Source organism: Mixophyes fleayi, chromosome 5 (genome assembly GCF_038048845.1).
Source record: "Mixophyes fleayi isolate aMixFle1 chromosome 5, aMixFle1.hap1, whole genome shotgun sequence".
NCBI classification, from domain to species: domain Eukaryota; kingdom Metazoa; phylum Chordata; class Amphibia; order Anura; family Limnodynastidae; genus Mixophyes; species Mixophyes fleayi.
Window position 1 is genome coordinate 144534723 of NC_134406.1, and position 25666 is coordinate 144560388.

The following is a 25666-nucleotide window of genomic DNA, read 5'->3' on the forward strand; positions in this document are numbered from 1 at the left end:
ACAGTTTCAGATCTCATAGAGAAAGGCGAAGGCCTCATTCTTTCTTTGCCACTACGTGTATAGAATGGCATGTCCAGCCGTCGACCTCTGACCTCTGGTCAGCCGTTGACCTCTGGTCCAGCCGTCGACCTCTGACCTCCGACCACCCGTCCTGCTGGCTTCTCACCTCCAGTCTGCTGCCTTCTGCCATCCCTGGCTCCAGATGTCTCGGCGCCGCCGGCTGTGTCCCGCTTGGAGGCTCCCCTGCTCGGATCCCCGGCTCCATTAACGGCTACTTGTTCTCTGGCGTTTCTCATTTCCTCACACATCCTCCTGCTGCCTGCCACGTCCTCGTTTCTTCCACCACCTGATCTGCCGGCCATTTCCTCTGGACTCCAGCCGCCTAGTCTGCCGCCATCTCATCTTCCTTCTGCTTGGTCTTCTTCCTGTCCCCCGCTACTGGCCTGCCTGCCTGCCACATCTCCCGCTGCCAGTTCCTGTTCTCCGGTCCCTCTGGACGGCTACAGCGACCTATCTCTGGACTCTCCCCTTCCCTGGTCTCTGGACGCTCCTACCTGGACTCTCCCGTTTCCCACAACTGGTATTGCATTGTATTGTATTCTATTTTATCCTATTGTTCTGTATTTCATTTTAATGTTACTTGCACTGTAATTTTATTTTATCCTATTTATTACAATTTAGTATTATTTTAATTTATTACCTTATTTTATTTTTATTTTAATTTTATTCGCTTTTAGTTCATTTCATCTTATCTTCATTTATTTATTTCATCCATCTGCACTTTATCTTAATTTTACTGCACAGTATTTTACTGCATTCTTATTTCATATTGCAATTCATATTTAATTTTGTCTTTGCCATTGCCTTTGATATTGCACTGTACAATGCCGCCCCGCTCCTTTCCTATACCTATCCTCTTCCCCAGCCCCCCTCTCTCGCCCTACTCTCACTACCCCTCCTCTCACCCTCCCCCCCGCTCCACTAACCCCGGCGATCTCATCCGAATCTCCACCGCTCCCACCCTCCCTTTTTCACGTGCCCTCTGGAATTCCAGGTCCATCCTTAACAAACTATCCTCTGTCCATGACCTCTTCATCTCCAACTCTCTAAATCTTCTTGCCATCACTGAAACCTGGCTTACATCTTCTGACACTGCCTCTCCTGCTGCTCTCTCCTACGGGGACCTTTCCTTCACTCACTCCACCAGACCGGATGAGCGCCCAGGTGGTGGAGTGGGCCTCTTCCTGTCCCCTAACTGTACTTTTCGGGTAATTCCCACTTTACCTTCCCTCTCCTTCTCCTCCTTCGAAGTTCACTCCATCCGTCTCTTCTCTCCTATCCACCTCCGTGTCTCTGTCATCTACCGTCCCCCGGGCCCCACGTCCCTCTTCCTCGACAACTTCGCTGCCTGGCTCCCCCACTACCTAGCCTCTGACCTCCCCTCCATCATACTTGGCGACTTTAATATCCCCATTGATAACCGTTCCGACCCTGCCACCATCAAACTTCTCGCCCTTTCCACCTCTCTTGGCCTCACTCAGTGGACCTCCTCCCCCACCAACTGTCTTGGTCACTCCCTCGACCTTGTCTTCTCTCATCTCTGTGATCTCTCTGACTTCTCCAACTCTTCCTTCCCACTCTCTGACCACCATCTCCTCTCCTTCACTCTGTCCTCCTCCCCTACTCCCGCCCCGCCTAAAGTCACCCTCACTAGGCGCAACCTTGATGCTATCGACCCCACCTCTTTCTACTCCTCTCTTGAAACTCTACTATCACCTCTTCCCTCCCTGGTCTGCCCTGACCAGGCGTCCTCTCTCTACAACCTCTCCCTCACTACTGCCCTCGATGTTGTTTCCCCGGCCTCCGCTATCCGCAGGCGCCACCTTATTCCTCAACCCTGGCACTCCAAACTCACCCGCTTCCTCCGAAGGTGCTCTCGCACCGCTGAACGCCTCTGGAGGAAATCTCGTTCCCTGGCTGACTTCCTTCACTTTAAATTCATTCTCTCCTCTTTCTGCTCTGCCCTCTCCCTCGCTAAACAATCCTTCTTTAAGTCCCTAATTTCTTCTCAATCCTCCAACCCCCGCCGCCTCTTTGCCACCTTCAACTCCCTCCTTTCTCCCCCTCCCCCTCCTGTCCCGCCCTCACTCTCTGCTACTGACTTTGCCACCTTTTTCTCATCCAAAATTGAGGCCATCAGACTGAACACCTCCTCCTCCCCTTCTCCCGCCACCCTCATCGCCTCGCCTCCCTCCAGCAACCAACTCTGGTGCTCCTTCTGCTCCACAACAGGGGAAGAAGTTCGCTCCCTTATTCTTTCCTTTCCTCCCTCCACCTGCCCGCTCGATCCCCTCCCCTCCCACCTCCTTCGCTCTCTTTCTCCCACCGTCTGCTCTTACCTTGCACACCTCTTCAACTTATCACTCTCCTCTGGTGTAGTCCCCTCCTCTTTTAAACACGCTCTTATCTCTCCTATCCTTAAAAAACCAAATCTTGACCCCACCTCTCTCGCTAATTATCGCCCTATCTCACTGCTCCCCTATGCCTCCAAATTACTGGAGCGGATTGTCTGCTGCCACCTCGCCAGACACCTCTCGGACTTTTCTCTCCTCGACCCCCTCCAATCTGGCTACCGTCCTCTTCACTCCACCGAAACTGCCCTGCCAAGGTTACTAGCAACCTCCTATTGGCTAAATCCAAGGGTCACTTCTCCCTACTAATCCTCCTTGACCTCTCCGCAGCCTTTGACACCGTGGACCACCCCCTCCTGCTGCAAACTCTTCTCTCCTTCGGCCTCTCTGGATCTGTCCACGCCTGGTTCACCTCATACCTCGCTAACCGCTCCTTCTCTGTATCCACGTCCGGCTCCTCCTCCTCCCCCTACCCTCTCCCTGTAGGAGTCCCGCAGGGCTCTGTTCTCGGCCCTCTACTTTTTTCGCTCTACACTTCCTCTGTTGGTGCTCTCATCTCCTCCTTCGGTTTTCAGTATCACCTTTATGCTGACGACATTCAACTCTACATCTCCTCCCCTGATCTTTCTTCCACCCTCCTCTCTCGTGTATCTGACTGCCTCTCCGCCATCTCCTCCTGGATGTCTGGGCATTTTCTCAAAATCAATATCTCTAAAATGGAACTCATTGTCTTTCCTCTGTCCAGACTCCCATCCCACCATAACCTCTCTTTTGTCGTCAACAGCACCACCATCTCCTCTGTCACCCAACTCCGCTGTCTGGGTGTCACCCTCGACTCCTCTCTCTCTTTTGCCCCCCATATTCACTCCCTTGACCAAGCCTGTTGCTTCCAACTTCGCAACATCGCCCGCATCCGTCCCTTTCTCTCTCAGGATGCTGCCAAGACTATCATCCATGCACTCATCATCTCCCGCCTGGATTACTGCAACCTCCTCCTCACTGGCCTCCCCCACTCACATCTCTCCCCCCTCTGCTCTGTACTCAATGCGGCCGCAAGACTCATCTTCCTCTCACGCCGCTCCTCCTCTGCCTCCCCTCTCTGCCTCGCCTTACACTGGCTTCCCTTCCCCTACAGAATCCTTTTCAAACTCCTCACCACCACTTACAAGGCTCTCTCCCACTCTACAGCACCCTACATCTCTAGCCTCCTCTCCATTCACACTCCTGCCCGCTCCCTGCGCTCAGCCAATGATCGACGCCTCTCCTCCACTCTTATCACCTCTTCCCACTCCAGAATCCAAGATTTTTCCCGTGCTGCCCCCCTTCACTGGAATGACCTCCCTCGTTCCATCTGCCTCTCTCCTACTCTGTACTCCTTCAAACGTGCACTGAAAACCCACCTCTTCCTTAAAGCCTACCAACCACCCGCATAACCCCTTCATCTCCTCCACTCGCTCTCTCCCTTGCCTCATCTGGCTCCCCTTGTGCCTGTTCTGTTTTCCCTCCCTTAGGATGTAAGCTCGTATGAGCAGGACCCTCTTTCCTCCTGTCTCCATACCTGTTCTTCTGCTCCGTGTTTATTGCTTTAACCTGCCTGGAGCTCCTGAAGTACTGGTATCTCTGTTTATTGTTTTGTACTGTTTCACCCTGTATAGTGTACTGTTTGTATGGTGTACGGCGCTGCGGAAATATTGTGGCACCTAACAAATAAAGGATAATAATAATAATGTTGGCAATTTTATTTTTTTCTGCAGATAAATTTGCCTGGATTACAGCTCTTTTTTTCTTGACCAAGGTAAAAGGTATTTTTTTTACATTTTTTTTTGCCTGACTTAAAAACACTATGTACTTTTACATAGGCTTTACCAGATGATGTACAGGCATTACTATCATCATGACTGGTGGTAGCAGCTGCTTGGTGCTCCTGCTTTTCTGTGTACTGCTGTGAATCCATTTTGATAACACTGTACACTTTGACTGCAAAATCAGAAGAAAGGCCTGTAAGGTCTAGTATTTGTATTTCAGCAATGACAATTAGCAATGGAGCTCTCCTTTTTGTGTGTTACCTATTTAACAAAGTAGAATTTGACTGCATAATTACATCAACTCTGACAGCACTAGTATTTGTATTTTTCTGCAATGAGAATTATCAATGGAGCTCTCCTGAATGCCATTATAGACTTTCTTGAACACTGCTACCCCCTCCTCTTTCAATTCTATCTACTTGGCTGACCAACTGCTCTACACAGTGTGCTGCCCCTTCTGTGTCTCTCTTTCAAGTGGAGCTAGATCGCTGTGGAGGGCCGTATTTATTGAGTCCACAACTCAGAGATCCGAAATCCGAGATCCGATGAAATAACGATGACGTTTTGCCTCGTTTTCGATTGCAATAAAGCGCAAAAGTGTCCCCTAAGTTCAAGTGTGTTCGGTTCCCGCGGAACCGAACCTGAGCATCTCTAATTTTAACCCTCACTCCCCAAACCCAAGCCTCCTTCCTTTGTCTTCTGTATTTTTTTATATTTCTTTGTTGTCTTAACATAATGTGTGAACTTTTGCTGACTAGACTTAGATATTGCTCTATGCTTTAGAGATTTCAGAATAAAACAATTACTTTTGATATATTTCATATATATTTCTTTCATGTCACAACAGTGCTGGGGTCCACTTAAGCTTGGATCCCACCAGTAGATCCCTGTTAACTCTAATGAAAAGTCTGAGCTTGGGATGTCAGGGGAGGGCACAGGAGTGTGGATGCCCAAGTCAGGGGAGTTTACTCAGGGAAAGGCTAGCAAATTTTAGCCCTTGGGGCAAGACTCGACTTAGCAGCCTATTAGGGACATTTTAAATGAAAAAAAATGCAGGTGGCCCAGTGACCCAGCTCAATGTAAATTACTATGGGAGCTAACTAGGGGAGCATATGCCCCCCTGCCCCCAGCCCAGCCTGCCCCTGAGGCCACTGATATGTTGGCGCACAACTCAGTGGAGACCACTGATATATGGGTGCATATGTCTGAGGAGTTGCACAGGTCAGGGATGGGCACAGATGTGTGGTTGCACAAGTCAGCGGAGGGCACATAAGTGTGGACACAATCAGGGAAGGGCACAGGTGTGTGGGAGCAAAAGTCTGGGAATTCCCCGTGTGTGTGTGTGTGTGCACAAGTCAGAGAAGCTTACAGATATGTAGGTGCACAAATAAGGGGATGACACAGGCATGTGAAAGCACAAATCAGGGTAGGACACAGGTATGTATGTGCACAAGTCTGGAGAGGCCACAGGTGTGTGGGTGCACAAGTTGAGGAAGGGCTCAGTTGTGTAAGCATACAAATCAGGAAAGGGCACAGGTGTGTAGGTGCACACGACAGGGATGGGCACAGTTGTATAAGTGCACAAGTCAGGGTAGGGCAGACAGGGATGTCTGGGTTCACAAGTCAGAGGAAGGCACAGGTGTTTGCATGCACAAGTCAGGTTAGGGCACAAGTGTGCAGGTGCACAAGTCAGGTGTGGGCACAGGCGTGTGGGTGCACAAGTCAGGGGAGGGCAAAGGTGTGTGGGATCACAAGCCAAGGAATGGAACTGGTGTTTGAGATCGCAAGTCAAAGGAGGGCACAAGTGTTTAATTTTCCACATTTGTCAGTAATAATTAAGATTTTGAAGAGAGAGGTAGATGAGCTAATGCTTTTTTGTACTTTTAAAAATTCTTTACCCTTTATTCACTGTACTGTTTTATATATTCATTACTTTCATTTGCATTAATTAATTTCCTCTTTTTATTAATCTATTAATCTATACTCCAAACAAGCTTTCACACACATCTAATACACAAACACACATACTAAACCTTCCTCTTCCCTCTTTTTCTTGTCTTCTGCCCATTTTATTTACTTTTAAAAGGTCCCATAAAAAGGGGTTAGAACTTACACACACAATACCATCTCCCTAACTCCATATAGTAATCCACATTATTTAAAGAAAAACATTTTGGACCACTTATTCTGGTTTTTCAAAGCAGATAAAAGCAAATAGGACAAGGATGCATCTCTAAATGCACACACACAAATTCACATGCACATACTGTATCACAACGCAGTGCGGGCAGGAACATAGTGCCGAAAATCGCATTATCAGGACAACGAGACCTGACAACACAAATTGTATCATAAACCACCATCTATACAAGAAGGGGATGCAGGATCTGGGAGGGTGGCCAACTCTCCCAGGTTCTGGGAAAGCTTCCCGAAACTTAGTCTCTTTTGACGTTGCTGGAGAGTGTGCATATTTGACACATATCTTTATATTGGCAGTGCCGGACTAGCCCACTGTTGTGCTAGGTACTCTCGCGCCTATTCGGATATCAAAACAAGGCAAAACGTCATTGTGACATCATCAGATCTCGGATCTCGCAAATTTTAGAATGAATAAATAGCCGCCTCCACGGCGATCTAGCGCCATTTGAGAGAGGGACAGAGAAGGGTTAGGTCGCAGGAATAGAGCAGGGATAGAGGAGTATAGAATTTACACTACAAAGTGTTTGGGGTGTCATATTCCCCCCTTCTAAAAAAACTGTATTTGCTGAGTGCTGAAATTGTAAGATAGCACTGTATATTTCTGAATTTGAACTACAAAGTGTTTACGGTGTCATATTCCCTACTTCTAAGAAAACCTGTATTTCCTGAGTGCTGAAATTCCAAGATAGCACTGTATATTTCTGAATTTGCACTACAAAGTGTTTGGGGTCTCGTTAAAATGGATTCACAGCAGTACACATATGAGCAGGAGCAGCAAGCACCTTCTGCCACCAGTCCTGATGGTAGTCTTCCCTGTATGTCATCTGGTAAAGCCTACATATTCTTTTGAAGTCAGGGAAAAAATCCAACAAAAAAACACCTTTTACCAGGCAGCATTTCAGCCCGGGGGGGGACGCACAGGCGGCCTCATCCCATGACACGGGATGTGGCCGCGTCATTGATGACGCGGCTGCATCGCGTGTAATGTGATCAGGCGATATTGCATCCGGGGCTAACAGCGGTAACAGGGCAGATGCCCCCCTGCCCCCTGGCCCTGCCTTTTACCCTGTTGAAGAGAAAAAGAGCTGTAATACAGGGAAAGTTAACTGCCGATAAAAAAAAATTGCCAACATGCCATTCTACACACGCAGTGGCAAAGAAAGAATGAGGCCTTCGCCTTTCTCTATTAGTGCGAGATCTAAAAATGTTACTGAGGCTTCTTCTTGTAAAGTCACTCGTGGCCAAGCAAGACCAAGTAATTCAAATATGGGGAGTGATTTGCTATCTACCTAATTTCTCTCCACTAACTTTGGATTTAAGGAGCATATGCAAAGTGCCCAGGTTCTGCCTCTGGAAAGGGTGCCTACAGCAACAACGCTGACGCGCGTTTTGCTAGGCTTTATCAAGGCCTTGATAAAAAAAATGAAACGTGCACAATAGTTAGTTATCTTCTTTCATGAGAGTTCTGTCATTTTTGACAATAAAACATATTGAGTACACTGGTTCTTGAAACCCACTATTATATGGGGATCTGTATCAATTTGAAAATATTGTTATATGTCTCTGGAAAAGGAGTGTTTTCAGCGCATTTTAATTCACCTTACACTTTGTGTATATCCTTCACTTTATTTCACTATTTTAATCGATATATTTTATTTGACCAATAAAAGTTAAGTTTTACACCTGATGTATCTCATAAGTTCAATATATATCCAAGCACTCAGGTGAGCTGCTGTGCATCTCTGAAAAACACAATCTTCTATTTTCTATATACACAGTTCAGTCAATTGCTGTTTTGAGATAGCACCCCTATACACCTCTATAACGAGTTTATTTTTGAATATAAATAGAGGGAAGCTTTTCAGTGCGACAGTACCTTCTTCACTTTGTAACCACTTAGACTCTTCCCAGGATATGTTATTTCTGATAACGCCAACAATATTGTGCGAGCATTACAGCGCTCATTGACATTTATTAGCTGTAGAACTACCTCACTTATCCAAGAAATAGGTGGAGCACTCATTGCATTGTTTCCTAGATGTGGTAGGAACTGCCGTGTGTTTGAATCAGATCGCTGCAGTATTTGGCTGAAAGTGTATGAAAAGCATATTGTGACCTGTGAGATGGTAAAAATTTAATGGAAATCACTGGAATTTAGTGTTAGTGAGGTTAATAATAATGTAGGTACAAAATATACCTAAATTATGTGTTTTTAGCCCAAAAAATTGAATTTTGTAAAAAATGGCTAAACAAAACTAAAACCAAAACACTCTAGGGCGGTTTTAGCAAAACCAAAACCAAAGCCCGAAGGTAATCCAGATCCAAAACTAAAACCAAAACCAAAACACGGGGGTCAGTGAGCATCTCTAGTCATTACAATCAGTCGGAACTTACACCTGCCCTGTAGTTGGTGCAAATGATACAGCTAAAAACTTGTGCTTAAGTAAAATCTAAAACTTGAATCGGCCACATATGTGTTAGCACGCACTCAGCACACCCTTACTGTACATTGCCTATGTCCGTCCATCCCTTCCCACCCCAGTTCCACCTTTCAAGTCATAGGCAGTTGGAAGTGTTGTTTGCTTTTGGACATGAATTGGATGCAATTGCATTTAGTGGCATAAAGTAAACTTCTGAGTATGCATAGAGCAATTTCATGCAAGATACAGCACACAATTTACATCCGAAGATGATTCAGGCCCTCAATTTCTATGTTTAATTGCATTATAGTCTAACTGTGTAGGAAAAGTCTGGAAGCACACTAGACCCAAGGAAACAAAATCACCTTCTGTAAAAACGACCAGCTCTTTGACTTTCCTTTATATGCAGCGCTTTTCCTTTCCATGGAAAGTAGCAATTTGTTGATTTTTGCCAGCTGTAAAGTGTTTTCTGACAGTCAGTAGCAATCTCTTTATGCTCTGATAAGCTTGGCAACTTAATCTAACTAGTCATCTTTAAAGTTCATTATTTGCCACAGCGTAGCTACATTTTTCTCAGTTTAATTGTGGTGAGGTGGCCAGGCTGCTTAGCTCTATTTGCAAATTCCTTAAATAATCAGACATTATGATAGATGTTGTGGCTTCCAGTGTTGCAAAAACAAAACAATTGTCGTTTGGTACACCAACTTTTTATTAGAGATGTTCATTGAACCCCGTGTATTGATTTTAGTTTTGGATCCGGATTAAGTTGTATTTTGGTTTTGGTTTTGGCTTCGGCAAAATCGCCCTTGCGTGTTTTGGTTTTGAATTTGGAACTGTATTTTTTGAAAAATAGCTAAAATATACTAAAATCACATAATTTTGCTCTTTTTTTGTTCCTAAATTGTTATTAAGCTCAATAACACTAATTACCAGTCATTTCCAGTCAATTTTGACAACCTCAAAGGTCACAATATTATTTTTATCAACTTTCGGACAAAGACTGCAACGACCTGGCTGGATACTAAGTGACAGAGCAATGACACAAACACAGGACAGTTCATAGCACATCTAGGAACCATTGCCACACAGCAGTTGCAGAAAGAAAAGTGGTGCAAGATGGAATTGTCCTTTGGACCGGTTGGAGGTTGGACACCCTTATGTAAGATATTGAAAAGGACATGTACATTTTAACAAAGCAAGCACTCCAGTGACAAAGAGTGCCACATTTGTGGCTGAAGTGCTTGGTTTGTTTGAGCACCCACAAAACAAGCTAACAATGACCTTAAGGCACCTAAGCTAACAGTGCTGTTAATGAACTCTACTGTGGCAAGATGTTGTTGTCATCATCCTCAGGCTCATCATCACCCTCATAAGTATGTACATCATCCTCACACATTATTAATTCATCCCGTTGGAATGCATCATTACAGAAGTCTCTGTAAATTGATGTAATTGGCAGAAAAGGCCTTCCCGTGGAAATGGTAGTTCATTTTGATGAACATCATCTTTTTCACATTTTGAGAAAGTAACCTCCTACGCCAATCGCTGACAAGGTTCCCGCTTGTACTGACAACTCTTTATGAGTACACACTGGAGAATGGGCAGCTTATATAGTGCAAAGCGAGTTGGTACATGGGTCTCAAATTCCTTTTATTTCCTCCCAGTATGTAAAGGGACTGTCTAATGTGTTTATTTCTATGCTGTTGTTAAAATAATCCTCCACCATCCTTTGGATGTTGATAGTAGGATCAGGTGGAATTACGGCAGAGGTGTCACGTTTTTTTGGTCACTTCTTTTACACCAGAACAGATGTCAAAATGTTGTGCTGAGTCAACTGCATCATCCCTGGATCTCTTGGAAAAGTTAAGTGTTTTCCAGCAGCAGTTGACTGAGAAACTGAAGGAGGAGATGCCGTCCTGTTATGTAACATTTGAGCTGCCATCTTGCTCACCAGGAGCTCCTTGCATCTCTTGAGATCTGAGTCAGTTGGAAAAAAAGACAAGACATCGCTCTTAAACCTAGGATTAAGCACAGTCACCAAAATGTAGTGATCCGATCTCAAGATTTTGATAACTCTTGGATCCTGGCAAAGTGAATAAAGTACTTGATCTACAAGTCCAACTTAGTTAGCGTAATTGCCTTGTGTCATCTCCTCCTTCAGTTTCTCAAGCTGCTTTTCCAAAAATCGAATGACTTGGCTCAATCTAGCAGTGTCTGAATTCACTTCACATGTGACTACTTCGAATGGTTTCAGCACCTTGCACAACACGAAAAGTATTCTCTACTGCGCTTGAGTAAAATACATTCCCCTCCTTTCCCAGTGTCATGGTTTGTGGCGTAAGCGTGGATGGCTTTTCCCTGTTCCTTCATCCTCAGAAACATATACAGGGTGTAATTCCACTTTGTTACCACCTCTTGCTTCAGTTGGTGGCCATGCAAATTATATTGCTCTTGTAGCTGTTGCAATCTCCTACATGCTGTTACCAAATGCCGGAAATGTCCAGATATTTTATGAGCCACAGACAGCATCTCCTGCACGTCCGTGTCATTTTTTAAAATGCTCCGTACCATCAAGTTTATTGTTTGAGCAAAATAGGAAATGTGATGGAATTCTCCCAGCTGTAATGCTCTCACAATATTGGTGGCGTTATCAGAAATGACATATACTGATGAGAGTCCAAGCAGCATAAGTCATGTTGCAATGACATCCCTTAGTTTTTGTAACAGATTGCCAGCTGTATGCCTCTTAGTGAAACTAGTGATACAGAGAGTAGCCTGCCTCTGAAAAGGTGAAATACTTGGGTACATGCTGCTGCTGTTCCTACTGGTGAAGGCAAATCACCAACCCAGTGGGCTGTCACAGTAATATAATCTTGAGTTTCCCCACTTCCACTTTTCCACATCTGGGGTTAAGTGTACAGTGTGTAGAATGGTATTTTGTAGCCCAATAATTAAATTTTTACGAACCTTCTGGTAGAGGTGAGGAATAGCTTTTCTAGTGTTGTGATGGTATTTGGTAATAGGGACACAAGATCTCAAGTAACTGTCTAAAATGAGCTGCATTAATAGTCGATATTGGACGCAGATATAACACTAGCATAGTCGCCATGGCGTCTATGATCCGCTTTGCAACTGGGTGACAGCTTTCATACTTGCTTCCTCTTGCAAAGGCTTGTTTAACAGTCATTTGTTGTAAACTAATGGTAGTCTTCTTCTTGGTCTGCTTCTGGAATGAAGATTCACCTCCAACAGCAGTAGCAGCAGTGGGGCTAACGCTCAAGAATTCTTCTGAGGAATCCAGGATAGTGAAGGAGTCATCCAGCCTTAAAAATTTGGATGCAGGACTAACTCCAATCACTACTGAGGATATTGATGAGGAAGCTATTGTGGGTGTAGATTGCAGGTGCCGGGATCTAGCTAAGTGAAGGGACCTAGCTGATGCTGGACTGTTTGTTGTTATTTTTCTAGCATACATTTCAGATTTTCCCAACAGCTTGCCATGAACTTGCTTCAAATGGTGTAACATGGATGAGGTTCCTAGAGGGTTAAGGTCCCTACCTCTACTGACTGTGGCTTTACAAACGCTACAAATGGCTAGACAACTGTTGTCAGGATTTGGGTAAAAATAATTCCACACATAAGAAGTGGATTTTTGGTCTTATGCCCAGGCATGACAATGACAATGGTCTTCTTCTTATCACATGCAAGAACTGCTACCACTATTGCAGGACTTACACAAACAACATGATCCTCATCAACATACTCATTAGCGCCGTTGTCAGCTACACAAATATCCCCCTCATCCTGTTGCAATTCCAAAGTGGCATCCTCAATTTTTGTATCACCGGCTACACTTGGGCTGCTCATCCACACATCTGCAGAAATTCTGAAAGATGGCTTCTCTATGGATACAGTGTCAAAAAGGTCAGGCTTACATATAGCACTCGTAGATTGACTCTCCTCAGGGATTTGTGTCATTTCTGAATCTGAACATACATTTTCCTCTACTGTCTTGCTGTTTTCTTCCAGCTCGGCTTTTACACGTAAAAGTATTTGGGCACCACGTTTTAAGTCAGAATGATAAGGTCTTGCTTGGTAATGACTGACCTTACAAGAAGATGCCTCAGTGATAGTTGCAGAACTAGCACTCATAGAGAATGGCGAAGGCCTGATTCTTCCCTTGCCACTGTGTGTGTAGAATGGCATGTTGCCAATTTTATTTTTTTCTGCTGTTAACTTTGCCTGGATTACAGGTCTTTTTTTCTTTACCAAGGTAAAAGGTGTTTTTTTCCATATTTGTTTCCCTGCCTTAAAAACACTAAGCACTTTAACATAGGCTTTAGCAGATAACGTAAAGGGATTACTATCATCATGACTGGTGCCAGCAGCTGCTTGGTGCTGTGGGTCTTCTGTGTACTGCTGTGAATCCATTTTGATAACACAGTACAATGTGACTGCAAATTTTGAAGAACACTGACAGCCCTATTATTTCTATTTCAGCAATGACAATTATCAATGGAGCAATGGCCCTCTCCTGTTTTTGTTTGAGCTATAACTCAGTAGAATGTCACTGGAAACCTTTAAGAAAACTGCCACCCCTCCACTTTCTGTTTTAGATATGACGCTGCCCAACTGCACTAGAGACTGCAAAGCACCATGCAAGCACCCTTCTGTGTCTCTCTGTGAAATGGCACTTGATTGCAGTGTACTTATAGAATCCAAAACTTGTGTCTGATGACGCAACTATGACATTTTGCCTCGTTTTCACTTCTGAGGGCTCGTGATAGTACCAAGCCGACTCGATACTCGGATTGGCGAAGTTCGGGTGGGCTCGGTTTTTATGCATCTCCATTAGGATCTCCAATGTGGTACACATCTCATTAGTAAGAAGCTCAGGCACCTTGCTGAGAGTTTAACCAGGTTTTCGCTCAGTTCCTTTTCACGCTTTGAAAAGCTGTTATATGCATCTATATTAAGAGATGTTATGTTCCAATTTGTGTACATTTTCATTTTCTGTTGAACAGTATGAGTTGAGCTAAAACAGGTTGACTCAGATTCAATCAAAGAAGTGGCTTTCGTCTGCACCAAGAAAACAGGAGGAGCAGCATCAGGCATCCCTACCCCTATAAATTAAAAAATTGTGGATCATCATCCCCACTCCTCTGAAATTATGAAAATTTAAGGGTATACAAAACCAGCGTCAATAAAAAGTAACTTTAAGGAGATTATAACGTTGCCCACTTCTGCAAATGTACTGTATTATAAATTACTTCAGAAAAGTGGCATGCACCAACATTACAACTACAACATTATTATTATTATTATTATTATTATTATTATTATTAATTTTTATTTATAGGGCGCCACTAGGTGTCCGTAGCGCCGTACAGGGACAAACGAAATTACAATACAAGGTGAGACAGCACAGTACAGTAAACAATAAGCACAGTAACTCAGTGAGCTCAAAGCACAGCTAGGGGGGCGGGGGAGGGGAGAGGGGAAGATCCTCCTAAGACAGAGTCCAAGAGGGAGGGCCCGGGTGACAGGGAGACCCCCAGAGGGGGGAGGAGGGAGCAAGGGGGGAAAGGGGAAGAGGGTCCTCAAGGAGGAGGGCGAGGTAGCTGGAGAGCAGAGTTAAAAGTGGTGAAGACAGGAGGAGAGAAGACCCTGCTCAAAGGAGCGTACAATCTAAGGGGTGGGGTAGACAGACAGAGAGACATGGGGGTGAGAGGGAGGAATGGAGGATAAGGGAAGGGGAAAGAGGCAGAAGAAAAGGTAGGAAGTTAAGTGGTAGACTGGAAGGCTTTAAGAAAAAGGTGGGTTTTTAAAGTCCGTTAGAAACTGGACAGATTAGGGGAGGTTCTGACGGAGGGAGGGAGCTTGTTCCAGTGGAGGGGGGCAGCGCGGGCGAAGTCTTGGATACGCGCATGGGAGGAGGTGATCAGGGGGGAACAGAGGCGACGGTCATTGGCAGAACGGAGAGGGGGCGGGATGGAGCATGAATAGAGAGGAGGGTGGAAATGTATGGTGCAGTGGCATTGGTGAGGGCCTTGTATGTAAGAGTAAGGAGCTTGAACAGGATTCTGTAGGGGAATGGTAGCCAGTGAAGGGATAGGTAGAGTGGGGAGACGGAAGAGGAGCGGCGAGAAAGGAAGATAAGCCTAGCGGCTGCGTTAAGTACAGATCGAAGGGGAGCGAGATGAGAGAGGGGGAGGCCAGTAAGGAGGAGGTTGCAGTAGTCCAAGCGGGAGATGATCAGAGAGGGAATAAGACATTTGGTGGCATCTTGGGAGAGGAAAGGCTGGATGTGAGCGATGTTCCGTAGCTGGAAGCGGCAGGATTTAGCAAGAGAGAGAATGTGGGGACCAAAGGAGAGAGAGGAGTCGAGGATGACACCGAGGCAGCGAAGTTGGGGGACAGGGGAGATAGAGGTGTTGGTGACAGTGATAGAGAGGTCAGAAGGGGGCGTGGCATGAGGGGGAGGAAAGACTATGAGTTCAGTTTTGGCAAGGTTAAGTTTGAGGAATCGAGAGGACATCCAGGAGGTGATGGCAGAGAGGCAGACGGACACCCTAGAGAGAAGGGAGGGAGAAAGATCAGGAGAGGAGATGTAAAGTTGAGTGTCATCAGCGTAGAGGTGGTAGTTGAGACCATAGGAGCTGATGAGTTCACCCAGGGAAAAGGTGTATAGAGAGAAGAGTAAGGGTCCCAAAACAGAGCCCTGAGGGACCCCGACTGGAAGGGTGGACGGGGGGGAGAGAGACCCAGAGGCGGAGATGGAGAAGGATCGGTCAGTGAGGTAAGACGTGAACCAGGACAGGATTGGGCCGGAGAGGCCAAAGGACTGGAGGGTGTGGAGGAGGAGTGGGTGGTCAACGGTGTCGAAGGCTGCTGAGAGATCAAGGAGGATGAGAAGTGAGAAATGGCCCCTGGCTTTAGCGGAGAGGAGATCATTGGTGACTTTAGCCAGGGCAGTTTCAGTGGAGTGAAGGGGACGGAAACCAGACTGGAGAGGATCAAGGAGGGAGTGTTCAGAAAGGTAGGAGGAGAGACGGCTGCAGACGAGCCTCTCGAGAATTTTAGAAGCAAAGGGGAGAAGAGATATGGGGCGATAGTTAGAGGGAGAAGTGGGGTCAAGATTAGGTTTCTTAAGGATGGGCAATACGAGAGCATGTTTGAAGGAGGAGGGGAAGATGCCGGTGGAGAGGGAAAGATTAAAAAGGTGAGCGAGGTGGGAGCAGGTGGTGGGGGAAAGGGAGCAAAGAAGGTGGGAGGGGATGGGATCCAGGGGACAGGTAGAGGGGGGGGAGGATGAGATGAGAGAGTGGACTTCCTCGCCCGTGGTGGGGCGGAAGGAGTGGAGGGGAAGGTGGCTAGAGGGGGGGACGGAAGAGTGGGGGGTGGACGAGAGAGCGGAGGAGGAGATTTCAAGTCGGATGGCCTCAATTTTCGAGGAGAAAAAGGAGGCGAAGTCGGAGGCAGTCAGGGAGGAGGGGGCGGGAGGAGGGGGTGGGGCCAGGAGAGTGCTGAAGGTGGCGAAAAGGCGGCGGGGGTTAGAGGATTGGGAGAAGATGAGGGACTTAAAGAAAGATTGTTTAGCGAGTGAGAGGGCAGAGCTGTAGGAAGAAAGGATGAATTTAAAGTGGAGGTAGTCAGCCAGGGAGCGGGATTTTCTCCAGTGGCGTTCAGCGGTACGGGAGCATTTTTGGAGGAAGCGGGTAAATTTGGAGTGCCAGGGTTGGGGTTTGGAGCAGCGAGGGTGGACGGAGTGTGCAGGGGCGACCGCATCCAGAGCAGGGGTGAGGGTGAGATTGTAGAGGGAGACCGTCTGGTTGGGGCAGGCCAGGGAGGAAAGCGGAGAAAGGAGGGTATTGAGATAGGAGGACAGAGAGGCTGGGTTAAGAGTGTTGAGGTTGCGTAAGGAGAGAGTAGGTTTGGGCAGGGGGAGGGGAGCAGGAGAGGAGGAGAGAGAGAAGGAGAGGAGATGGTGATCGGATAGAGGAAAGGGAGAGATGGAAAAGTCAGAGAGACTGCATAGGTAGGAGAAGACAAGATCAAGGGAGTGACCAAGGCAGTGAGTGGAGGAGGAGGTCCACTGGGTAAGACCAAGGGAGGAAGAAAGGGTGAGCAGTTTGCTGGAAGCAGGGTCGGTGGGATTGTCCATGGGAAAATTAAAGTCGCCGAGGATGATGGAGGGGAGGTTGGAGGAGAGGTGGTGAGGAAGCCAGGCAGCAAAGTTGTCAAGGAAGAGGGAGGTGGGGCCAGGGGGGCGGTAAATGATAGTGATACGGAGATGGATGGGGTAGAAGAGGCGGATGGAGTGGGCTTCAAAGGAGGAGAAGGAGAGGGAGGGTTCAGGGGGAATGATGCGAAAAGTACAGGTGGAGGAAAGGAGGAAGCCCACTCCCCCGCCTGGGCGGGCACCAGGTCTGGCGGAGTGGGTGAAGGAGAGGCCACCATAGGAGAGAGCAGCATATAAACATATATCCACTTCACAATGCAAACTAACAACTTTCCACAGATGAAACATAGATTAAATTTAGGTCAACTTCCATCCGTTCAATTATGAACCCAAATGACTACACAATACTACTATAATTTCTGATGAACATAATTTGTAAATAGACATTTGTTTTGTTTGTCAATTATTCATCTAGCTATGTTGTGTATTTAATACTGGGTGCAAAAATTGTTTGTTTTTATAATAAAAAAAATCAATGACAACAAAATCTATATACTTTTTACAATGTTTTAGGTTTCATTTCTTTGCATTAAACAATTACAAAAGAACTGTAAACAAATATAAAACAACTTTTAATTGATTGTTACATTCCATTGTGTGCTGTATCTTACATGAAATTGCTCTGTGCATGTTCAGAAACGTACCTTACGCCACGGAGTGCAATTGCATCCAATTCATGTCCAAAAGTAAACAACATTTCCGACTACATTATATTCCCAGGATAGTTCACCAGCAGAAGACATATTGGACAACTGTCATTCTTATTTTTATGTCATTGGTACCTAACACCTGGCCTGTCCTCAAAATGATATTCCTCTTTCTGGCAGACAAAGTTATTTATGATGCATGACACCTATATCACGCTAGGAAGGAGTAAATTGCATGAGATTACAGCGGCGCCTCTGTGTATTTGAATATGTAGGGCTTAGGGTGCACATTTTACTAAACGACATGGTAAAAGACATTTTAGCCAAATCAAGTCCTATTTTAGGATATGACACAATTATATTAGTTTTTAAACAGGATTGCATTGTCTTCCACAATAATGATATGGTACTTCCACAAGTGCCTTTGAGTTTGGAATATTCAATATTTTGCAACCCTTTGACAAGGTTTTATGGATTTTAGCATTACGTGAATTATATATTCTATTATTTCAATTGTATAAAAAAGAGCTATCAACTAGTGCCATTAAAATAATCAAAATTAATTTCTTGTAGTTTTAAAATTTTGAGCCACTTCAAGTGTCAGTGTCATACAAATGTGCTTGTCATTCAATGCAAATAGCCAATTTGGTAATTTTGACATTTTCATAAGACCATCACTGACAGCTCTCAACATATTATCCACTGGCACTGGCATTCTGGCTTTGCTATTCAGATAACTCCAGATGACTTGACTTAAAATCTAATGCTTTCTCTCAAATTTCATATTTCCTAGAAGAAAGTGAAAATGGAGGTTATGAAAACTTTATAAATTAAAAAATACCTAATAAAATATGTTCATAACATTTCTATCTTTAATATGTTATTAGTATATTAGTATATGTCTGCGGTTCCCAAAGTGTGCGCCGCGGTTCCCAAAGTGTCCGCCGCGGCTCCCAGTGTGTGGATGAAGGAGGGCACGAAGTGTGTGGATGAAGGGGGCACAGTGTGCGGGGATGAAGGAGGCCAGAGTTTGTGGATGAAGAGGGCACAGAGAGTGTGGATGAAGGAGGGCACGAAGTGTGTGGATGAAGGAGGGCACAGAGTGTGGGGATGAAGGAGGCCAGAGTTTGTGGATGAAGAGGGCACAGAGTGTGTGGATGAAGAGGGCCAGAGTGTGTGGATGAAGAGGGCCAGAGTGTGTGGATGAAGGAGGGCACAGAGTGTGTGGATGAAGGAGGGCCAGAGTGTGTGGATGAAGGAGGGCACAGAGTGTGTGGATGAAGGAGGGCCAGAGTGTGTGGATGAAGGAGGGCCAGAGTGTGTGGATGAAGGAGGGCACAGAGTGTGTGGATGAAGGAGGGCACAGAGTGTGTGGATGAAGGAGGGCACAGAGTGTGTGGATGAAGGAGGGCCAGAGTGTGTGGATGAAGGAGGGCACAGAGTGTGTGGATGAAGGAGGGCCAGAGTGTGTGGATGAAGGAGGGCACAGAGTGTGTGGATGAAGGAGGGCCAGAGTGTGTGGATGAAGGAGGGCACAGAGTGTGTGGATGAAGGAGGGCACAGAGTGTGTGGATGAAGGAGGGCACAGAGTGTGTGGATGAATGGGCACAGAGTGTGAGGATGAAGGGGGCACAGTGCGATCGTGAAGGGGCACAGTTTGATGATTTTTGTACATGTTGTTGTTTTATTTTGTTTGATCTTATTCCTCTTAGTATTAGCTGTAAATTATTCTTTGACAGAAATATAATTGAAAAAAATATGTAAAAATATTATTTTCCCTTGGATTTATGTGTATTATTTTTGCAAACAACTTACTAAGAATTTCTGTCCTGACCTAAATAATTATTATGTTATTTTGACCCAACTACTTATAAAACGGTACTGCTCGGTAATTATTTTGGAGCGGTGCCTTGAAAATATTATGGAGACTCTAAAGGTGCCGCGAACTGAAAACGTTTTGGAACCACTGATATATGACCTTTCTTACTTCACCCCTTCTTAATTATATACAATAAAATACTGACTAATGCTCTTGACTTCTCCTTATTGTTTTAATATTGTTTTGCTGTATGAGTTTTTTTTATAATATACTGTATGTATTACATAAATATAATATGATGAGAAAAGAGATTATAATCATTTTAAGATGACCAACAACTTCTCCTCTGCTAGTATTGTCCTCAAGATGGTGTTGATTTTCATGAGCTTCTGTTGTACAATTTGCCGGAGCTCATTTAAATTAACAATAATCATCTGATCATAATCATGACAATTTTGTTTTTTTAATGCAATTCCATGAAAAGGACAGAGGAGTTTTCCTGCATGAGGTGTTAAAATACCATTTTCACCTGTCTCTGAAATGGTTCCTTCTATTCATAATTACCTTCACAGCAATCAACTGTAACATAAGCCCATATTGTCCTTTACTGACTATTCATATATAATTCTTTATTTAGGACGACCTAGTTATAGGGCCAACATGCATTTCTCTTTGAACTTTATCAAATTAAACTGACACCTCTTAAAACCTGGAGATTTTAGTGTAGAGGAGCAAATCGCTTTGAATTTCGCCATTCTCAGTCTGAGCCAATGCTATACAATCACTCAAAACTGATCTCGAACCTTTTCACCATTTACTATATATTGATTGACAATGTATACAACCAATAAAGATCACATCTGCTTTTATGTATTATTCACTACTTTAATGATGGCTTATTATTTTTTTAAATAAAAATTATTAAAATATTATAAGATCTCACGACATTTGCAGTGTCCTCCTTTCTGATTTCTGGGCTAATCAAGAATTATACCATCCGCTGACTATATATACTCAGCTACAGATAAGTCATATATATATTTCTGTTATCATGTTTTCACTATACATTAAGTTATATTCACATTGGTATTGTTCTTTATATTGTTACCATATATTGCACTAATGTTCCACCATACATATATTTACTTGTTTGATGTTTTGGTCCTACTACGCACTATGGACCCTTGACTTTCACATATACTTTTTCTCCATAAGTGCCACATTATCCCCTCTGGTCGTTTGGGCCAGCCTCGGATACCTTTGACTATCTGGCCATCCTCCCATCTGTCAAGAACGTTAAAATATGTGCAAAAACACTCACAGAATGTCTCAATGTAGTACTACCTTATTTGATCCACAAGGATCAAGTTGGCTTTATACTAGGCAAGAAAACAAGTGACAATACTAGGCGAGTTATCAACTTTATGCATTGTATCAATGCTAAGACCCCCTCTGGATTCAGAGAAGAACTTTGACCGCATTAGTTGGCCATTTGTGTTAGAAACCTTCAAGAGATTTGGCTTTGATGGTAACCTTCTTCAGTGGATCCAGGCCTTATATTCATGTCCTTCATCTAGGCTTTAGGTAAATGGAGTTCATTTTTGCTCTTGTGGTTGTAGCCCTGGTGACGATACGTTTCTCCCCCGATATTAATGGTGTTGTGGTCAGGTCTGGAGAATATAAGCTCAATTTTTTTGCAAATTTTCCTCCTCATAATGACTTCACCCCACACTTCTCTTACGAACCTATTTGGTATCCTTGCTTCCAATGGTTCCCTCTCAGGTTATAAAATAAATCTTTCTAAAACTGAAACCCTTGCACTCCATTTGCCACCTCCCACCCTGGGTCTCCTTAAATGTAACTTCAAGTGTTCTTGATTACAATCTAAAATAAAGTGTTTGGGGGTCTATATAACTTTTAGGTATGATACTTTGAATTCAGAGAAATTTCTCCAAATCTTAAAACTAATCAAGTTTCACCCACGCACCAGCTTTACCACTTTACATAGAGCTACATATGAAAAATATGACTTCTCGTCTGTCATTCCATTCAATTACCTATAGGTGAGACACTATGTTGAATCCCTTCCAAGGCCTGCTATATAACAAGAGAACTAACTTATTTGGAGTCTCTTTGCATTAAAAATCGTCTCCAAAAGGAATCATTTCCATTTTATACAACCTTCTCACCACCCCAAACATTCCACCACTCCAGCACATGAATTTAGGTGGGAGGCCGATTTGCGTAGACCACCAGATGTTGACACCTGGACAGCAATTAGAAAAAGGATCTCAAAGACCTCTATTTCCTCTCTGGTGAAAGAAAATGTTTATAAAATATATTACCAGTGGTATTTGGTTGTTACTAACCTGAAAAGCATATACTGACCACCTCTGACCTGTGTTGGAGGGGCTGTGGGGATCCTTCCTTCATATATGGTGGTTCTTCCCAAAAATTGCTCTGTTTGGGGATGTGGTGGAATCTCTAATGAGTGATGTTACTCAGGTTCAGATCTCTAAATGCCGCTGGACCTTTCTCCTGGGTCCTCCATTAAAGCTTCTTGACAAGGATTCTGAGAAATTATCTGTACAGATCCTTTATGCAGTCAGATGCTTGGTGACCAAGAACTGGACAAGCCCAGACCTCTCTCCCCCCTCTAGACAACAACTTTTAAATATAATTTGGTTATTGGCATCCTTGGAAAAATATCTGCATATTTGAATAATAAATCCCACAAATGTTCCCAAATCTAGTGTGATTTGTTTGTCAATAATAGTGCCTCTGTTTCCAGTACTTCCCATGCTCATTCTCAGGAGGTCTCGACCCTCTTCTCATAAACTCACCCAGTAGATTGATTTGAACTTTGGCTAATATCGATTTCAGTCCCATCACAAATAAACCATTGGCCATGAGGAGTCCCATGCTAGGTCTCAGTTATTCCCCACCCCTGTTTTCTTCCCTCCCCTTCCTTTTAAAATATAAAAATATCACACTCTTTTACATCTCATAGGGGTATTAGTTCAATCTATGTCTTAATTTGACCAGTTGACTGAATGTATAATTTGCTCAGTACTTAAAAATGTTTATTTGTGCCATTTATGGTTGTTACACTTGCACAGTTTGTATGTAGTGTTTGTATTATATTATATTATATTATTATATATATTATATTACATTATATTAGTATCTAGCAGTCATAGTAGGGTTAATAAACACTACAGAATTTTCATTCCATGTATACACTATACACATTTTAAACGATTTTTGCCCGACTAGCAGTCCAGCCAGCGATTTTTGTCAAGCATGAGGTTGTTTCAAAATATTGTCATTTCGTAAATGCTTAAACAGTAAATCGCCTCCCTGAAATGATATGCCTAAGAAATTTAAATAAAGGGCTGAACATCAGTGGCAATAAACTCCCACAAACTCAGATTCAGGAAAAGAAAATATGTAATCGCCATTCATTCTATAATTCATCTTTGTGTATAGTGTACGTTCGTTCACAACTCCAGATTTACAATTTATTATCGCAATAGCAAGAACACTGCAAGCATAGACCTGCAGGAAAAGAAGGAGAAAGAATCGGACCTGTTGAACCACAGAGTGGTTCCAGACGAGAAACTCATTTTCTCATATGGCCCTGCTACAGGAGATACGGAACAACAACCCTGATGACTTCAGGGATTTACTGAGGATGAATGAATCCACATTCCAGGAGCTGCTCCAACTCGTAACCTCCCTCATCCAGAAGGAGGAAACACGATTAAGGAGACCCATATCTGTAGAGCAGAGACTGGTTGCTACCAGGAGCTTTTTGGCTACTGAAAGGAAACTGGCAGATCTTAAATACAGCACAGGATTTTCACCTCAAGCTCTGGGTTTGATCATACTTGAGACCTGTGATGCAAGTTCTGCGTGGACGATATATTAAGGTTAAAGCAAAATTCAAGAACTATGACGCTAAAATGTACTTACAGATCTAAAGAACAATAAATGGAAAAGTGCAAAAAAATTCAGTGATGACACTTGGTATAAGCAATCATATAAACATAAAACAACTTAAAACATCAAACAGATGTACATATGAAAATAGATGTACATATAAAAACGTCAAACATGTAACATCAAAAATATTTATAGCATGTGATAGTTCATCAATCCACAGTCCTCTTTACAAAAGGACCATACCAAGCTTCCACAGGTGATTGGGCAACTAGAGTCTCTATATGTGGCATACACGTCAAATGATTTAGATTGATTAGCAAAGGATTTTGATTACTATCCTACGTTTGTTACATCTTTGAACTCGAGCTTATGGACATTAAGTGAGAGCAGTATCGCAGGAGGCTGTTTCATCTATCTAGATCCATAATATGCGCTTTTAGCTCTGTGTTCTGGTAGGAGTATTCTCATATACCTTTGTTTTTATGTTGGAATACATATTTTTATGTTTCTATTGTGAATAATTAAATTTGGAAGTTGTAACTCTATTACACTAGATTTGTCCAATTTTTTGTCTCTATGGCTGACCCCACTCTCCTGTTGGATAAGCAAGGAAGAAAATCAATACTCCTTTGAATGCCCACGACTTTATGTCATCTGGTAGGAACCCAACTTTATTTTTACACAGAGGTGTATGCCATATATAGAGACTCTAGTTGCCCTGTAATCACCTGCGGGGGCTTGGTACGGTCCTATTGTAAAGAGGACTGTGAATTGATGAACTATCACATGCTATAAATATTTTTGATGTTACATGTTTGACGTTTTTATATGTACATCTGTTTTTATATGTACATCTGTTTGATGTTTTAAGTTGTTTTATGTTTATATGATTGTTAATACTAAGTGTCATCTCTGAATTTTTTCCCACTTTTCCATTTATTGTTCTTTAGATCTGTGAGTACATTTTAGCGCCGTATTTCTTGAATTTTGCTTTTGCCTATGTTTTGACTCTTGTTAGGTTTGTGTACCCTAAATTTCTAGAAATTTGGCAGCAATTTTGTACATTGAGCGCTGACAGTATTTATTTATTTATTTATCTTTCTAAAGATATATTAAGGTTGTTAAAAAAAATATTCTGTTTTTTTTCCCAAAAACTTTTTATAATTAAAATAGAAACAAAATATATTAACATATTATAAACCACACAAACAAAATCTAGAGTGCAATTTAGGTGTACAGTAGAGAGGTATGAGACCCATCTCTGATATGCAGACCAGAGATGGGCAGAAGAAGGGAAAGAGGAACAAATATTTTAAACTGCACACAAAAAGCATATAGAAATATTAAAAAGCATTATTATTAAAAAATAAAACATAGGTGTCACAGTTGTTTGTATTGAAAATGTAATAAAAAAAAGGACCCTGGGCACTGGCAAAAAATGATAGTGAATGAATACTAGAGATCAGATGTAAGAACACCAACAGCTGGTAATCGTGAATGGTCATATATTAAACCAAAACATATCACAACAAAATCAGTGCACTGATAAAATACAGACTGTTTAGTGAATGTAATCATTAACCAGGACCTTTGCCGACGCCAAAGGTCCTTTCTTTATTACTTTATCTATAGGCAGCCAAATGCCTTTATACATAGGAAGTGCAGATACCAAATCATCTATATTTATATGTATTGAAAATGTTCGCTGATTTCAAATGGTGACGGATTCTCTCTATACTGTAGCATACTTGTGCTATCCATAGGTATAGAAGTCCTGTATGCTGCCGGGATAACAGATTGTCCTGCCATGGCGGGTTGTTGTATGTGGAGTGATAGTGGCCGAAAGGTATATGATTGGGCCGGCCTTAAAATGTTCTTTCTCCTGTGTTTGGGGGGATTATATTAATACTAAACATTCCGGGCCTGAGTCATTACAGGACGCAAAATGAGCGCAGCGTACATACGTGCACTAATGTACGTACTTTGTGGCTGCGAACGGCCGAAGTCATTAAGCTGCGTATTCTCACATACGCAGCTTCATGACTTGCGGCGCAAGTCTTCCTATTCTACCCGTTCACGTCAGTACACGCCGGCACATACATAACGTGCAGAAGCAAACGCTACGCTGTTTAGTGCATAGTAACATCATTGGTGTATCTCTCAATTGTTAAATCATGG